Below are 17,914 nucleotides of genomic sequence, written 5' to 3'. Positions count from 1 at the left end.
TGAATTGTGCTCATACCCACCTTGATTGTTCAAATCATGCTCTATACCCAGGAAGGCTGACAAGCCACAGATAGTACATGTTATCAAAAAATATGTGATGCAGAAACAGAATAGTACCGAATACATTCCAAGAAGTGATCAATTCATAGAATCATAGAATCATAGAGTTGGAAGAGACCACAAGGGCCATCCAGTCCAACCCCCTGCCAAGCAGGAAACACCATCAAAGCATTCTTGACAGATGGCTGTCAAACCTCTGCTTAAAGACCTCCAAAGAAGGGGACTCCACCACACTCCTTGGCAGCAAATTCCACTGTCGAACAGCTCTTACTGTCAGGAAGTTCTTCCTAATGTTTAGGTGGAATCTTCTTTCTTGTAGTTTGAATCCATTGCCCCGTGTCCGCTTCTCTGGAGCAGCAGAAAACAACCTTTCACCCTCCTCTATATGACTAATTCGTGTTAGATGGTGGTCCGCTGCTGCATTGCCTTAAATGGAAGAAGCATGAAACGTAGGATGACATTTGTTATTGTTCAGTCGTTCAGTCATGTCCGACTCTTTGTGACCCCATGGACCAGAGCACGCCAGGCACCCCTATCCTCCACTGCCTCCCGCAGTTTGGTCAGACTCATGTTGGTAGCTTCGAGAACACTGTCCAACCATCTCATCCTCTGTCGTCCCCTTCTCCTTGTGCCCTCCATCTTTTCCAACATCAGGGTCTTTTCGAGGGAGTCTTCTCTTCTCATGAGGTGGCCAAAGTACTGGAGCCTCAGCTTCAGGATCTGTCCTTCCAGTGGAACATTATGACATCGCATACTAGTGGACAAAGTAACATCAGCAAACTCTTTCGTTGCACCAGAACGTCTACCACCAACTAAATCTGCAACAAAATTCCATAGTTTTCGATCATATTACCAGATAATGGAATGGTCATGCCACAAAGAGGGTTTACGACCTAATGACTGGGGTTGGATGATAAAGGAGGACTACCAGCTTCACCCTGTGGTGTCAGACATGGCCCCTGCACCTGAAAGTCTTTTGAAAGTTATCCACTGTAACTGCACCACTGGTTGTTGTACATTCCGTTGCACGTGCAAAAAAAAATAGTTTTCCATGTTCAACAGCTTGTGGTCAGTGCCAGACCATTGGTTGTGAAAATGTGTTGTTGATTGAACATTGTTCTGATATAGAAGATGATATGGATGACTGATGTCTGCTTTCGTTATTTGTAATACATAATAAAAGTTCTGGTTCAAGCGCCTTATTGTGACCGTGTTTCAATGTACCATTGCTTTCACTTTGTTGTTTTTAGCAAACATTTAAATACAGAAATTATGTAGCCTAATAACTAGATCAATGACAACTTTGTATTATTTTCCCTGACGTTTGGTAACAACAGTTAAAAAACATAGGATATACACAATCAAGTTTAGAAAACTAATCGAAATACAATACAATTGATACAGCAGGTCGGCCATTTTGAAATCACGATTTCACAGTGTTCCTGTCATTTAATTTTGTCTAATTTTTAATATGTTATTCTACACCCAATTCTCATAAAAATGCCATTAATAGCGTTTATGTTGCAATTTTGCCCAGGTCATTTTGTATATTGACCGGACTACAGCCCCAGAAGGGGGGGAAAAACCTTTCACGTTGAAACAAAAATCAATGAAACAGGTGCTGAAAGCTCCCCTGAAGATAAGTTGGTCCTTTGTACAGTGGTACCTCGGGTTACATACGCTTCAGGTTACATACTCCGTTAACCCAGAAATAATGCTTCAGGTTAAGAACTGAAATCATGTTCTGGTGGCACAGCAGCTAAAGTGGTGCTTCAGGTTAAGAACAGTTTCAGGTTAAGAACGGACCTCCGGAACGCATTAAGTACGTAACCAGAGGTACCACTGTACTTGCAAGAAAAGTGTGCTGTCAGTGTTGTGCTCTTGGCTTTTACCTTTTTCTGGCTGGTATCCTGGGAGTTGAACTACCCATGAGCCTCAGAAGATGGTGTTGTCATCATCCTCTGCAGTCAGTGAGAGGCCCAATAGGCCCTATGCTCTCCTTCAGGCGTGCCAATTCTTTTTTATTTATTTGTCTATGCTTTTAAGGTTTATACATTTCACTAATTTTACCACCATTTTAACATTTCAAAACTTGACTTCCTTCCTCCTCTTTCCGCAGTTCCTTAAATTCATTTTTAATATCTTCTGCATATCCAAATTAACTTAATCTGCTCATTTATTCATCTGCTTTCAATATATACTCTTATCAGACTGCAGATTATTACAATAATCCTGCCAATGTTCTTATCTGTTTTCAATTTATCTGTAAATATTCAACAAACCATTTCCATTCTTTTATAAAAAGCTTTTTTATATTGATTTCCTATTCCTCCGGTAATTTTCACCGTTTCTGCATATTCCATAAGTTTCTGTATCCATTCTTCCTTTTCTGGGACTTCTACTTCTTTCCACTTTGGGGCGAGTGACATTCTTGCTGCTGTAGTAGTCGTTCTGTCCCTATCATTCCCAAAAGAGGGTGTGCCAATTCCGGGGGGCAGAGGTGTCATCAGTCCCCTCAGTATTCCTTAGTGTGGGAATGTTTTGGGATGCAGGAGAGGATATATTGTTTAGGATATCCTATTCCAACTTGTCTGAAGCTCAACATCAAAAAAAACTAAGATCATGGCCACTGGTCCCATCACCTCCTGGCAAATAGAAGGGGAAGAAATGGAGGCAGTGAGAGATTTCACTTTCTTGGGTTCCATGATCACTGCAGATGGTGACAGCAGTCACGAAATTAGAAGACGCCTGCTTCTTGGGAGAAAAGCAATGAAAAACCTAGACAGCATCTTAAAAAGCAAAGACATCACCTTGCCGACAAAGGTCCGTATAGTTAAATCTATGGTTTTCCCAGTAGTAATGTACGGAAGTGAGAGCTGGACCATAAAGAAGGCTGATCGCCGTAGAATTGATGCTTTTGAATTATGGTGCTGGAGGAGACTCTTGAGAGTCCCATGGACTGCAAGAAGATCAAACTTATCCATCCTTAAAGAAATCAGCCCTGAGTGCTCACTAGAAGGACAGATCCTGAAGTTGAGGCTCCAGTACTTTGGCCACCTCATGAGAAGAGAAGACTCCCTAGAAAAGACCCTGATGTTGGGAAAGATGGAAGGCACAAGGAGAAGGGGACGACAGAGGATGAGATGGTTGGACAGTGTTCTCGAATCTACTAACATGAGTTTGGCCAAACTGCGAGAGGCAGTGAAGGATAGGCGTGCCTGGCGTGCTCTGGTCCATGGGGTCACGAAGAGTCGGACACGACTGAACGACTATTCCAACTTGTGTTTACAAGTCCCAGAAATTAGCAGAGTTCTCACCACCCCTTTTAAACACACACACAGCGGATAGCTTGCTCAGGTTCGTTAATACCTCTGTAATAAATGTCCTGGTATTTCCCCCTTAAGTTTGTGTGTGTTGTATTTGCCTGAGAAGGGGTTTGTGGGATGTAAAATGCAGGAGCAGTCGAACACAACATTGCTAGAGTGGACACAAAAGGCACCACCCGGAACTTCCTGTTTATTCTGGGCTGGGATGGACTTCCTCTGTGTTGTGTTTGACTGCTCCTGCGTTTTACACCTCACACTTAGCAGGGGGCTCAGCCCCCCTCCAATATTGAGGCTGAATCGCCAAGCTGAGCGCAGCACAGCATCAAAGGCAGGCTTCCCCTCAGTGTGAGAGAGGATGAACCATGGCCAATGAAGTTACATGGTGCTGGGCCAGTCCTCCTCCCAAAGACACTGCTCCTCTTGATGACATGTGAAATATGCAATCTTTGGCCCAAGGCATGCCTCTGCTTTCCTTTAAGAACATGAGAACATAAGAGCACACGAAGAGTCAAAGGGCAGCTCTCCACCGGGGTGGGCAGGTGATGGAGACACTGCAGCTGGGCACCAGTGAGCTGTGTATGGAGCAACCATAGTTGAGGCAGATTATTCATTCAAAGAAGGCCGTACTCATCTCGGTTCTGTTTGCAGGCAGTCAAGTATGCTTCAAGTGTTTGCCTGACCTTAGAAGCATCTTACTTCTTTGTTCGGTATATATAGTGCATAATCGTATAAATATAACTATGTGCTCTACCTAAACAGTGTAACTAAGCTCTACGTACAATGCGTACTATTTTATGATTTGAAAGGGAGGTGAATTTCCATTCAGAATAAGGTGTCGATAGCTATTTGATGTTCACAATGGCAATTGATGGTGGTAGGCACAGTGGCCTGCATCCAATAGGTGGCTTTGAACTAGCAGAACAAGCTGATGCAAGGAGTGGTGTCTAATTTTCACCTTTGCCGCCACCCTCTTCAGCTCTCTGCACAATGTCCCAGAATGTGCTAGAGAAGGTCCCCCAACTCTCAGGAATTGTTTTGGAGGCTAGAAGGGGCTACAATTAAGAAGGGGATTGGCAGAGATTGAGTAGCCTGCCTTCAACAAGCAAAAGTGCTTTCCATTAGAACAAAAAGCACGTAAGGAAAATAAAGATTTATCAAATCCCCTGGAAGTGGTCTGCCACATATTCCTGACTGCTGGTGTTTGACTTGGGTCACAAGCTGCATAGGCCTCCCTTACCAAATGGATAGCCTGACCGCTGGGTTAGCACCAGCTGAACTTAAATCCAAGTAAACTTGAGTAAAATTGCAGCATGCATCACTCTGTAGCATTTGGGCGTCAGGAGAAGAAAACAAAGTAAAAAAAATAATGATCACTTTTATTAGAGTGTAGGCAATCATTTATTTATTAATTACTCCAGCTCCGCTGGAATCCTCCTTTTCCAAAGAAGAGGCCGTTTTCTCATTACCAAATCAGTATAATTTTAAAACAAGTTAATGTAAGAATAAAATAAAACAATTAGCTCTCCCAAAGTACCCATTGCAACAAATATTTACTCGAAGGCAAAGATTTCAATTTCTCTGACTCATAGCACATTACAAATTCAGCAGCATGAATTTGGGCTGTTTCTCATGTCTGTTGCTATGCAGTCTTTTCAAAATGCCCCCTCCCTCTGCAATCCTCTGTATGTGTGCAGTAGGGGTGTGCAAAGGATTATGTCACATCTCAAATCAAGAAACAATGTGCAGCTGCTTCAGACAGATTTGGGCCTCGTGCAAATCAAGATGCAATCCCTATGAACTGGAGTTTCGACCTCCAAAGTGCTTTGGAGATTTGGAGGTTAAAAAAAAAATATTATGCTGCAGACAGCATGTCTGCAAAAACTGAAGCATCTCTCCCCAAGCTTGCCATATAGGGAAAGCACCAGGATGGGGAAAGGTGGAAGGGAGAGCTTTTTGTGCATGTAACATGTAATTGATAGATTACAGTAACTTCTACCAGGACTTTCAATCACTTTGCTTTGGGGAAAGGATATTGACACAGTACATCAGCTTGTTCTTGTCTGTTCTGTGCTGCTACAGATGGTTATTTATGAAATATGGGATATTCAAGTTGTTTCTGCTTCTGTGTCACATTTCCAAACATCCATTCATGTACATCGGTGTTACACTTGGTTTCTGTGAATTTTGGGGCCTGAACTCTTTTTTCTTTCATTCATCATAACTTCCTAGCAACCAGCCCTCATTTCATCCAAAAATTTGCAGTCCTTTAGGAGTATTGTCCACAAAACCATGGGTGGGTGGGGGGGAGCAAATTCAATTTAGTAGTACATTTTCCTTAATGAATTCTAAAGTTCCCCAAATGAACTTTTGGGCCTAGTACAAAAAAACTGTTGCACCACTTCATCTGTAATTTGGAAGGGATCTCTTTTATGTATGCTATTTTCATACAAATTGCCTATAAAACAATGGAGATTAGGTGATATTTTTAACCACTCCAAACTGTAGGGATTGCCCTTGCCGGAAAACTCTTGCTTCTATCCTGAAATTTCACAGGGTTCGTTCCTTCAGAAGAGGCTACCATGCCTGAAAGCTGCATCAAATTCTGTCAGTTTTCAAAAGAAATAATTTATATTTCTTTTTTAGAGAAAGAAATATAAACTGTCAAAGTTACCCAGTGCAAAAGTCCTGAATGTATTCACCTGTAATTTGGCAAACTTTACACACTCAGGAGGAACTGATACTCCTACAAATTTCATCCACTTCTGCCAGATATAGAAAAGGGTATAGCCATTTTTTGATGGGTTCAGGGAATGAGGGAGGCATGAAGCTTCATTTTCTCCCTAAACTGGGGCACAGCTTTAAACTCCAGGTCAAATCAGACTATGAAGTGCTTTCTCTTCTTTGAAGTGCGAAAGACCAGTCCAAACCAAATCATGTGGTCAGTATGCAGAGTAGAACTATTGAAATCAATGGACTTAATCTGTCATGACTAATTTAACCTTATTGATTTCATTTGGTCTTCTCTGTGTATGAATCACTTGGATACAACCCAATGTTTTTCTGATGCATTGGCAAACAAATTAATGAAAAATAGACACAATGTTGTTCAGTATATACAGATTATTCACAAAATTATCTTCCTTTGATTTTTGAATTGGATATTTTGTTTGTCACTCATAACCACTTCCCCTTAAAATTTATAAAAATATTTACAATGATACTTACTTCCTTACATTAGTCAGTCTCTTGAAAACCTACTGATTTGTGGTACTAACCGCAAATCTTTTCATCTGTAATTTTTTTAAGTTTCAAAAACTATTTTCTATTTTTTTGTACTCAAAACTCACACTACATTTTGCTCTTGCCCATTTTGAACTGACTGTGCATTAAGAATTCTGCTGTTCCTAAAAGAACGGCTGTTTCTTTGACAATGGACGTTCCACTCAAGGTGTCCCAAGAGACAAGAAAACTGCTGCAGGCTGAGACAAATGGAATAATCAAGTAAAAATGTTCCAGGTATTTATTTTTTACTTTCATATCATTTGCATGGCTAAGGCTTTAGCAGCATGTGCTGTTAAGAAAAACAGTTCTTTATTGCAATACCAGTTCTATCATTACAGGTTAAAACAGCCTTAAATTAACCAGCTCCTGTACATCACTGCTAACATACCTGAGCAACTCTAACTCTTGGCTTATATATGCACTCAAATTATATACATCTGCAGAACTGGTACAGAAGCATCAATGTTTGGTACTCCATACAAGTCAGCAGTGCCATTGAACACTGACTTCCTATCAGGAGACAGGAGCCAAGTCCAGAAAGTTAGCTCTGGTAGAGGCCTGCTACTGGAAAAGGTAAAAGCTAAGGACCCCTGGACAGTTAAGTCCATTCAAAGGCAACTATGGGGTTGTGGCACTCATCTCAATTTCAGGCTAAGGGAGCCAGCGTTTGTCCACAGACAGCTTTCCGGGTCATGTGGCCAGCATGACTATACCACTTCTGGCACAATGGAACACCGTGACGGATACCAGAGCACACGGAAATGCTGTTTACCTTCCCGTCACAGCGGTACCACTGGCATGCTTTCAAACTGCCAGGTCGGCAGGAGCTGGGAAACAGCAACAGGAGCTCACCCCATTGCGGGGATTCGAACTGCTGACCTTCTGTTCATCAAGCCCAAGAGGCTCAGTGTTTTAGACCAAAGCGCCACCCATGTCCCAGGCCTGCCTGACTTGAGTATTACTGGTATGATAGGCCTGGTGCTATCATAGCAGTAATATTCAAGTCAGGATATCTTTGGCTAGAACAGAAGGGAGCATTCCCCTTTGGGGAATGAGGAGAGGAAGAGAGTTCTGTTTTTCTTCTATTCCACGCTCGCTGTGAATTCTTATGAGTCTCCACTAGTTTACAACCATCTTTCCAAAGGTCATCTTTGCATGCCTTATTCCTGTCTATTAATTTGGCACCTTATCCAAGCATATGACTGTGTCTGTTTACACTGTCAACTTACAGACGGGGGGGGGGGGGATTCTAGTAGAGGAAGGACCATGATGAGACATTGCCCCGCACCCTCTACATCTGTTCAGAAATAAAGGAGATTATAGTGAATGGCTCTGCTCATAGCAAAATATTGCTCTGAATTGCTACTGATACACAGGCTGATTCTAACAGACCCAATAGTCCTAAGCATTATTCATTAATGCACTACTGTTTACCCTCTCTTGCAGATCGCTAATGAGAACGCCAAACAATGCAGGAGCTGACCCAGATGCACAGTAGATTGAGCTCCTGAATATTTGATGTTGATGACCTCCTGTGCCACTGAGGAACGCACTAACATCAGAGGTCGGAATCCTTTGCCAGGGAAACAAACATTTAGCACCGCACACAATAAATGATTCAAACTCAACATATTTGCTTACATGTAAATCTCTGAGATGTATTTATGATGCAACAAGGTTAGGAATGGGGGAATCTATCAGTTTTCTGCTTCTCTCTCTTTTTCCATCTTAAGTTCAGTTCTCTGCATTTTCACAACCATTTGCAGTTGATTTATTTTTTAAAGGTTCGCATGGAAAACCACCAGCATTTTAGTGACATGTTTGTATGCAGTTTTGTTTAATATGCTTATTTTTTTTGCAAAACAATTTTTGTCTAATACAATGCGTTTTGGTATGTTATTTTCACATGTGCATTCCCCCCCCCCATGCTTCTCTAGGTCTGCCTCCAGAATATCCTTTCAATGGGCGTTCTGGGTGGGTTGTAGTCTGACTACTAGAGGAGCAGCCCCTTGGTGCAGTGTTTCTCAGCCTTGGGCCCCCAGCTGTTTTTGAACTACAACTCCCACCATCCCCGGCCACTGGTCCTGCTAGCTAAGGATGATGGAAGTTGTAGTCCCAAAACAGCTAGAGACCCAAGGTTGAGAAACACTGCCCTGGTGGATCCTGCAGCAGAGTTCAAGACACCACCACCCAGAGCTTGAGTGCATAGGCACCTAAAGATTCACAACTGGCCCTCAGGCCCATGATGAAGTGGGTCCCCAAGAGCCCAGTCACCATGTTACACAGGAGTAAAAACCTCAAGCCTGAGGTTTTCCATCCCTGCTATACACATTCTGAGTGAGGAACCAGCCCAGCCATAAAAACACCTCTAACAATATCTATTTGTCTGCATGCCTGTGCAGAATATCTGTAAAGAATTGAAGTATTTATATAGTTCTAATATGAATAACCTTCATCATGACAGAAAACTTCAATAAGGTGCAAGCTACTCAGAGGTTTTCCTCATAGAGAATTTCAGTTTTGAAACATAATCAACATTGTAATTACACATTCAAAACATAAATTATATTGTTCTATAGACTTCTAGCAATAGTGAAAGGCGAGTCTTGTAAACATTATAAATCTTGCTAATAATACTCTAAGGCTGCCTAGTAACGTCTTTCTCTTACATCATAGATGTTGGCAAATTGGATTTTAAAATGGCAAAATAATATGAGAATTGGAACTGTCGGAGATACACAAGGGGAACTTTGTTTTAATGCTCAGGAACTTAGCAAAGTCTTTTCTATGTTATGGATTTTTACATTATGGGTGTATATGCTCTATTGCCTAATGCTAGAACAATAAGCTTATGAACTTGAACTCCAAGGCTGCCTGTTAGGCACATGGAGCATAGCTCTTGATCTGAACATCAGGAAAAGATGCTTAGATAAGAGGAGATTGTCTTATCAATAGCTACTTGTCATGATACCTACTGTATATATTAGGGGTATGCACCAGTCATAAGATTTGACTTGTATCTGTATCAGTAGCGAAGCACTATACTTTGTTTCAGAGCCACTCTGTTTCTTTCCATTTCAACTCATTATTTGGAACCTAATTAGATCTGTTTGAAATGAAGCTCTATTTCACAATTCACATTCACTATAATGGTGAGCCATAACATTGCCACAACTTTCTTTCTCCTTTTCCAATAAGTGGTTGAAATTAGCAGGCATAGGAGTGCTGCCCCTCCAGCCCCAGAGTAGATTAAGCCTGTGATATCATAGACACACAAATCCAGGGGGCATCTTTTTTTTGTTTAAATGCTTTTAAAAACAAAAAAGGTCTATACTTTTTTCCATCTTCTACCACAATTTGATGCAATTTGAAGAAATAGTTGCCCCTTCTGAAAAGATAAAGCCTGCCAATTTTAGAATTATAGCTACAGTGGTTCTCTCACAAGGGCACACTTGACTGTTTTGCAGCAGATATATTAGGGGACAGGAAATGGCAGGACGTCGTGGAGTAGGAAGAAGATCCTGCTGAGGGGTGTAGTCGGGACTGGGACACACCAAGGTAAGTATGGAATGGGGGAGGAAGTACTCCCAGGGTGATAGAGGATGGCCAGGGGATGTGGGTCAGTGCACAGGAACCAGAGCAGCAGGACCCACCACTAGAGACAGAGGAGCCCCTGTCTCCACAAAAACAGTGGATGCTGAGGCGTAGGGAGCAGTAGGAGGGGTGGTTCAGGAGGCTGAAACAGGCAAGGGCCCACAACCCAGTTCTATAGTTGGCCAGGTGTGGCTTGCTAGCTCTGGGAGAACTCTGATTGGTCAGCTGGGGTCAGCTGGACTAGACTTGGAACAGGTGAGGGTCATCTGCCTCGTCAAGCCCAGATGCTGCAATCAGCATGTGAAGTACAAAAGGGAAGCTGAGCTGAGGTGCTGTGTCTGCTCAACTGCCCATGTTGACGGGCCTCAGCTTGGATGCTCCAAGTAAAAAAAGGTAAAAGGTCAAGGATCCCTAGAAGGTTAAGTTCAGTCAAAGGAGACTATGGGCTTGAGGCGCTCATCTCACTTTCAGGCCAAGGGAGCCAGCATTTGTCCATAGACAGCTTTCTGGATCATGTGGCCAGCATGAGTAAAGCACTTTTGGTGCAACGGAACACCATGACGGAAACCAGAGTGCATGGAAACGCCGCTTACCTTCCTGCTGCAAATATACCTATTTATTTACCTGCACTGGTGTGCTTTTGAACTGCTAGGTTGGCAGGAGCTGTGACAGAGCAACGGGAGCTCACCCTGTCGTTGGGATTTGAACCACCGACTTTCTGATCGTCAAGCCCAAGAGGCTGTGGTTTAGGCCACAGAACCGGCAGTGTCCCTAGGATGCTCCAGGAACTCTGTAGGACTGTGCTTCGGGTTTGATTCTGGACTGTATCCTGACTAAAGTATCTCAGACCTGGCTACTTGGATTGACCCTGGACAGTGTTTCCTGACCTTTTGGACTTTGCATACTGACTTGCTGCCAGGTAGGCTGGGGGTTCAGGACAATAGGAATCGAAGGGGGCTGAAGATGGTGGTGGGAAACAAACATGGATACCCAAGAAACACTGGGGTGCCAAAATGTCACGCACACCCAGCAAGGACCCTGTCACCCCAAGGGCCTGAAAGTTTATAATAATTTTAATAATTTTGTTATTTGTACTCTGTCCATCTGACTGGGTTTCCTCAGCCGCTTTGAGGCAGTTTGGGATTATTGTGATTTATTTTTTGAGGTAAAATTTTGTCCCAAAAGAATATACAATCAAATCTATACTGTTGAATGTGAAGTGTTAACTGCATGCAAACTCATGACTTTCTGCAGAGAGCTGTAGTGCTATGAAGAAATGGCAGAGGGGCTCTGGGTCACTTAGCTGTTCACTTAACTGCCATTTGCATTGTGTCAAAACAAAGGTAGTTGTGAGGTAGATTTCGAAACTCATGAGTTCTGATTGGTCATTCTGTAGACATTCTGCCTCATCTCATTGGACCATAGTTATGGCCGTATGGGGTGGGGTGGGGTGGGGGGCTCCCAAACTTAACATGATTGGCTGGAGAGAGACCCTGTTTGGAAATAAAAGGCTGGTCCCAGGGGTTAACATACACTGTATGAGCTGGAATCTAGAGTCAGGTGGAGGATGCTGAGGATTAGATAACTGAGAAGACAATTTCTGAAATTGTCTGTGGGGGAAGAGTATATGTCTCAAGAGGCAGCTTTCGAAGGAGTCATTGGGGATGCTTAGTGCCTGATGCCACAGAGGCTTCCAGACCAGGATGAAGATTGCAGATGGAAGGGCTGAAGATAGTTCTCAGTGCCTAGTTAATGAGCGTTCACTGGGTAGTAATGGTTTAAGGAAATTGGCTAAAAGTTTGACTATTGGGAGGAACTGAATCTCTCATGATTACTTTCATAAAGAAACAATAATCTTACAGTGTAACCATTCCAACTTAAAGAAATACAGTAGTAACCAAGTGATGTTCAACATATGGTAGCCATGCCAGCTGACATCACCTTCTATTCATAATTAGATAGATGATATATACATGATAGATAGATAGATAGATAGATAATGTTTATTCTATCTATCTATCTATCTATCTATCTATCTATCTATCATCTATCATCTATCTATATCTTCTATCTATCTCATCATCATCATCATCATCATCGGGGCTCCTTTGGGAGGAAGAGTGGGATATATATGTGATTTTTTAAAAAAACACCTTTGTTTCCAAAGTTGAGTCTATGCTGCTTTGTCCCATGCCTATGCATAGCTACTGGTATAAAATTGACCTGGTATTTAGTGACATAGTGGCAGTGATAACAGACTGAGAAAGACAAAGTTATAGCTTAAATAAAGAAACAAAGATACTAAGGTGTGAAGCAAACAGGACTTATTTTTCAGCCGGAACCTGATGCAGTTCGGGCACCTCTCAGGTGGGCGCCATTACCATTATCACAGAACTAGGGAGGCATTCATGGTGACACCTCTGGCAGGCACCTCTTTTCCTAGAAAAATAGCACTTGAGACAACCCTCCACAATACATAAATTATACACAAATAAGACATGCAAATTGTATTGGAGGTGGGGTGGTTCTCCACAAGCACATTTTCAGTTTATCTATGCCTTTTCATAATGGATCTTCAGCTGTCATCAGTTCAGTACTTTGTAAGTAGCAGTTTGTTAGTATCGTTCTGTACAAATTGATGAAAGCTAATTGAGCTGCACTTAAGACAATTGGAGTCTAACAGCCACTCCACAAGATGAATTTCCTATGCTATTGTAGGGGGAAATTATTTATTTATCATATTTATATCCCACTGCTCATCTGAAGAGCTAAGAGCAGCAGACATATGGTGCACAGGCAGCCCATATTTCACAATGCACAGCCGCAGCAGGAAACCTGAACACCAGCCAGTCCCTTCAGGGCAATAAAAAAAATACCTGTCTCTGTAAATTGTCTGCGGTAGGGATGGCCAAGCTCTGATTTTGATATGAATTTAGTATGAGACACAAAAGCACCCCCTTTTAGGCAGAAATGATATTCCAAAATATCCATTCCACCAAAGTATCCACAAGTACAATAACACACCATTCATGCATTTGATTGAAACTGAAATCTTGTGTTTCCCATTCCAAAGGACTTAAGAAAAGGAGACCCTAAAACATTTTTGCAATCATTTTCCTGTATGGCATTCTATTTTCTTAAATCCACATCTTGGGTTCCTGAATATCTGAAGTTTGTTGTTCATTAGGGTTGCCGTATTTCAAAAATGTGGACAGAAAAGTTGTTGAGCTTTCCTCTTTTTTTTTTTTTTTTTTGCAAAACCACACCACTTAATAAGCAGAGCAATTAAACTCCTGTCTCACAGCTAAATTAGACTCTGAAAATAAAAACTTTCTGCTTCTTGTTCAGATCATTGGAAGTATATCATCTTGTAACTGCTAAATCAGAAGTCCCTTGGTGATGCTCTTCGACTTTTTTTTTTTTTTTGGTCAGGGAAGTCTGTAGCCCTGGTCATGGATGCATTTATGTAGAAAGGGATTCTAGATGGATACTAGTTCTTGCAAAGCTCCACATATTCTTCAGGACCTGTGAACCGAGCCTGTGTTTGTAGAACCTAGGAACTTTCATGATCCGTCTCCCTTTCCATTGACTTTATTTGCTGGTTTACACTTCTATCCTACCTTCATTCTGTCATGGAAGCCAAGGTGATGGACATGCAGTTTCCCAGGTGGTCACCCATCTGAGCACTGAATAGACCAGGCATAGGCAACCTTCGGCTCTCCAGATGTTTCGGACTACAATTCCCACCATCCCTGACCACTGGTCCTGTTAGCTAGGGATCATGGGAGTTGTAGGCCAAAACATCTGGAGAGCCGAAGGTTGCCTATGCCTGGAATAGACTCTGACTTGCTGTGGGTGGACTTGTGTAGCTTCAGATTTTACCCAGGGGCCATCACTACATGGAGGAATGTGAATCTGCTTGCAACTGTTTGCAGCTGTCAGCAACCAATGCCAGAAGATGGGCAGCTGGATGGGTCTGTAGCAGCAAAGGGACAAACTGCTGTGGCATGTTAAAATAAATACTAAATAGGCTTTAGTGATGCTACACTAAGCCAATGTGACTCGTTTTATAGTAAACATTTCCAGAGGGGTATCTGTGCTAGTGTTTTGCAGCAAAAGCATCAAAGGGTCATTAGACTTAAGGTTCCACAAGGCTCTTAGCTGTTATTGTTGATAGTATTCATATCAGAGTTCAGATGAGGTACCGTAAAAGAAATGGAGTAGCCCTCATAGTCAACAAAAGAGTGGCGAAAGCTGTACTGGGATGCAATTTCAAAAATGATAGAATGATCTCGATACGAATCCAAGGCAGACCTTTTAACATCACAGTAATCCAAGTTTATGCACCAACTACCAGTGCTGAAGAAACTGAAATTGATCAATTCTATGAAGACTTACAACACCTTATAGAAATGACACCAAAGAAGGATGTTCTTCTCATTATAGGGGATTGGAATGCTAAAGTAGGGAGTCAAGAGACAAAAGGAACAACTGGCAAGTTTGGCCTTGGAGTTCAAAATGAAGCAGGGCAAAGGCTAATAGAGTTCTGTCAAGAGAACAAGCTGGTCATCACAAACACTCTTTTCCAACAACACAAGAGACGACTCTACACATGGACATCACCAGATGGGCAACATCGAAATCAGATTGATTATATTCTCTGCAGCCAAAGATGGAGAAGCTCTATACAGTCAGCAAAAACAAGACCTGGAGCTGACTGTGGCTCAGATCATCAGCTTCTTATAGCAAAATTCCAGCTTAAACTGAAGAAAGTAGGAAAAACCACTGGGCCAGTAAGATACAATCTAAATCAAATTCCTTATGAATACACAGTTGAAGTGATGAACAGGTTTAAGGATTTAGATTTGGTGGATAGAGTGCCTGAAGAACTGTGGATGGAGGCTCGTAACATTATACAGGAGACAGCAACAAAAACCATCCCAATGAAAAAGAAATGCAAGAAAGCAAAGTGGCTGTCCAAGGAGGCCTTACAAATAGCGGGGGAGAGAAGGCAAGCAAAATGCGAGGGAGATCGTGAAAGATACAGGAAATTGAATGCAGATTTCCAAAGAATAGCAAGGAGAGACAAGAGGGCCTTTCTAAACGAGCAATGCAAAGAAATAGAGGAAAATAACAGAATGGGAAAAACCAGAGATTTGTTCAAGAAAATTGGAGATATGAAAGGAACATTTCGTACAAAGATTACCACAATTAAGGACAAAAGTGGAAAGGATCTAACAGAAGCAGAAGACATCAAGAAGAGGTGGCAAGAATACACAGAAGAATTATACCAGAAAGATATGGAGGTCTCATACACCCCAGGTAATGTGGTTGCTGACCTTGAGCCAGACATCCTGGAGAGTGAAGTCAAATGGGCCTTAGAAAGCCTCGCTAACAACAAGGCCAGTGGAAGTGATGATATACCAGCTGAACTATTTAAAATTTTAAAAGATGATGCTGTTAAGGTGCTACACTCAATATGCCAGCAAGTTTGGAAAACTCAGCAGTGGCCAGAGGATTGGAGAAGATCAGTCTACATCCCAATCCCAAAGAAGGGCAGTGCCAAAGAATGCTCCAACTACCGCACAATTGCACTCATTTCACACGCTAGCAAGGTTATGCTTAAAATTCTACAAGGCAGGCTTAAGCAGTATGTGGACCGAGAACTCCCAGAAGTGCAAGCTGGATTTCGAAGGGGCAGGGGAACCAGAGACCAAATTGCAAACATGCGCTGGATTATGGAGAAAGCTAGAGAGTTCCAGAAAAACATCTACTTCTGCTTCATTGACTACGCAAAAGCATTTGACTGTGTCGACCACAGCAAACTATGGCAAGTTCTTAAAGAAATGGGAGTGCCGGATCACCTCATTTGTCTCCTGAGAAATCTCTATGGGGGACAAGAAGCTACAGTTAGAACTGGATATGGAACAACTGATTGGTTCAAAATTGGGAAAGGAGTACGACAAGGCTGTATATTGTCTCCCTGCTTATTTAACTTATATGCAGAATTCATCATGCGAAAGGCTGGACTGGATGAATCCCAAACCGGAATTAAGATTGCTGGAAAAAATATCAACAACCTCAGATATGCTGATGATACTACCTTGATGGCAGAAAGTGAGGAGGAATTAAAGAACCTTTTAATGAGGGTGAAAGAGGAAAGTGCAAGATATGGTCTGAAGCTCAACATCAAAAAAACTAAGATCATGGCCACTGGTCCCATTACCTCCTGGCAAATAGAAGGGGAAGAAATGGAGGCAGTGAGAGATTTCACTTTCTTGGGGTCCATGATCACTGCAGATGGTGACAGCAGTCACGAAATTAGAAGACGCCTGCTTCTTGGGAGAAAAGCAATGACAAACCTAGACAGCATCTTAAAAAGCAAAGACATCACCTTGCCGACAAAGGTCCGTATAGTTAAAGCTATGGTCTTCCCAGTAGTAATGTACGGAAGTGAGAGCTGGACCATCAAGAAGGCTGATCGCCGAAGAATTGATGCTTTTGAATTATGGTGCTGGAGGAGACTCTTGAGAGTCCCATGGACTGCAAGAAGATCAAACCTATCCATTCTCAAAGAAATCAGCCCTGAATGCTCACTAGAAGGACAGATCCTGAAGTTGAGGCTCCAGTACTTTGGCCACCTCATGAGAAGAGAAGACTCCCTAGAAAAGACCCTGATGTTGGGAAAGATGGAGGGCACAAGGAGAAGGGGACGACAGAGGATGAGATGGTTGGACAGTGTTCTCGAAGCTACTAACATGAGTTTGGCCAAACTGCGGGAGGCAGTGAAGGATAGGCGTCCCTGGCGTGCTCTGGTCCATGGGGTCACGAAGAGTCGGACACGACTGAACGACTGAACAACAACAACAACCATAAAATTAAATAATATCACAGTGGCTATTGCTGAGGCTTCTTATTAAAACATTCAGTCACTCCTCCTGAACATCTCAGAGTTAAGCAACACCATTTTTTGCCAAGAGTTACAACGTACAAGCGTGCAAGGAGTCAATGAAGTGGTTTCATTTTTATTTATATAGCTTCCCATGAAACATCCCTGAAGCAATTTAATGAAAAAAAAATCCACAGAGAAACCATATAAAAACAACATCAAATCCAATTCAGGTATAGACTGTGATAAATTCCACTTAAAAGGTTTTTTTTTTTTTTTGGAAAAGGAAGATCTTCAGTTGACAGTGACGTCAGGCAGCATTTGTCTGATATGTAATGGGAGGTAGTTCAGAAGTGGCAGCACAGTAAAGGTCCAATTCCTACATTGTGTGGAATTAAGGTCCTGGTACCGTTTCCTGTAGAGCACAATGATCAGTTTGGTATATAAAGGGTGAAACTATATTTTAGGTCTCCTGGTCTGTATAGGGCTTTGTACACCAGTTGCGTGTTGAGGTCCCCAAGACACCCCCCCAGTAACTCACACCTGATACATCATATTTGTTTGGGTTTTTGGCAATAATTTAGGCCACAACTTTATTAAAATACAAATTATGTGAGTGGTTACGTAGGCATTGGTTCAGACTAGCTGTCCGCCGGGACAGAGCTGACATTCTGTCAGCGTGGGAGAATGCCACCTGGGGAGAGTTAAGGAGGCTCAGTGAAGCAGTGCCCCCCTCCCCAGTGGTCCCAGGGGCTCTTGCGTG

This window comes from Lacerta agilis, chromosome 10 (genome assembly GCF_009819535.1).
Source record: "Lacerta agilis isolate rLacAgi1 chromosome 10, rLacAgi1.pri, whole genome shotgun sequence".
Taxonomy (NCBI): domain Eukaryota; kingdom Metazoa; phylum Chordata; class Lepidosauria; order Squamata; family Lacertidae; genus Lacerta; species Lacerta agilis.
This window is presented reverse-complemented; position numbering follows the sequence as displayed.